The sequence below is a fragment of the Carlito syrichta genome, unplaced genomic scaffold (assembly GCF_000164805.1).
Source record: "Carlito syrichta isolate Samal-C Ts95f unplaced genomic scaffold, Tarsius_syrichta-2.0.1 Scaffold305780, whole genome shotgun sequence".
In the NCBI taxonomy this organism is placed as follows: domain Eukaryota; kingdom Metazoa; phylum Chordata; class Mammalia; order Primates; family Tarsiidae; genus Carlito; species Carlito syrichta.
In genome coordinates, this window is record NW_007249876.1 from 83,047 (window position 1) to 84,573 (window position 1,527).

Here is a 1,527-nt window from a genome sequence, read left to right on the forward strand (position 1 = left end):
GCAATAAACAAAATGACAAGATACACTTAAACAACACTGCAGTTTATCAAAAGACATAAGAAATTTCAACTCTTATTCCTAGAGATTTATAAAAATCAATGTTTTGGCTAAGTTACAAACATATTTATAGTGCAATTCTTTGTATAACTCTAGTAATGCTAATGGCAGCTATAAGATCAGAATAAGTTTAACAAAACACTAAGAACATAAAAATACTTAGCCCCATTATTAACCTGTAAATTGTGTTCATTTATGCCTAAATTTCAGCATTTATGATATCATCATTGCTCTAATTTTAAAAGTCACATCCAAAGGATAGGGCAAAACCGCCTACAAATTGGCATAGTTGTTTATTTCTGTTTGTGAAAATGTCCTTAATTTGTTGATGTAGCAAACTAATTTCAACTCTGATTTCTGTGCAAGAAAACAACATAATCTGCTTTGCAGTGAACTTTATAGTTCAACTGCATACAGATAACATGCTATATATGAAAAAATTACTAACTGAACTACTGGTATTAAATACTGAAAAAAGTTAACAGTTTATTAAAATTTATTTTTATTATTTTATTTATTATAAATTTATAATTTATTTTATTTAACAATCTAGAAAGTTCACAGCCATCAGCAGTTCCAGTACAATTTCAGGGACAATTGGGAATTCAGGAATCTCGGTGGAGCTGTTAGTGTAACAAACCTTGTAGGTAAAATACGTGCATACTTTTGATAGCACATGTGAAGGAATCTCTAAATTTGACCACATTGGTTTCATTCTCAGCAAATTGACCTGGGCCTCTCAACATGGCTTGTATTGTTCCTGATGTTAGTGCATGTTCTATTTTTGCAATAAATTCATCACCATCAGAAGATATCAATTTGACATACATGGCATCAGGGCCCTCACAGACACCATAGGTTTTCTCCTCTCCATCCATTATGTTCTTATGAAGCTCTACTTTGCTTCCTCTGGAAATTTAGTAGTTTTTCGTCAGCCCTGCAGCTACCACAGCCAGGTCCCCATGTTAAGACAAGTTTCTGTGGTGTAATGGTTTTCACATTCACCTAAGATGCAAATTTCTGTTGTTTATAAACCAGTCAGTCTATGGAATTTTGTTACAGCTTTGTGAATAGAGTAAGATAATAAGTAATAGTAAAATTATATAATTTCTACAAATGTATAGAGACAAAGTAAAATGGTGGTTGCCAGAGCCTGGGAAAAGGGAGCAGTGGTGAGCTGCTGTTTAATGGATATAGGTTTAATGAGTTTCAGTTTTATAAAATGAAGAGTTCTGGAGATTTGCATTGTACAACAATGTGAATGTATATGACACCACTGAACTGTACACTTAAAAATAGTAAAGACAGTAAATTTTGTTACCACACACACACACACAAATTACAGAATAAAAATGCATAATTGCATGCACTTTATGTTCTATTGTCATAGTTGGGAATACAGAGACCAAGAGAAGTTAAATAATTTTCTCAGGGTCACGCAGCTAGTGTGAGGGAGGACCAGGAGTCTAA

The 1,527-nt window shown here is 33.1% G+C and overlaps 1 pseudogene; it reads right to left on the reverse strand.

The window, feature by feature from the left end:
- Nucleotides 1-598: 598 nt before the first annotated feature.
- Nucleotides 599-935, reverse strand: LOC103264949 (annotated as a pseudogene).
- Between the last annotated feature and the right edge of the window lie 592 nt (nt 936-1,527).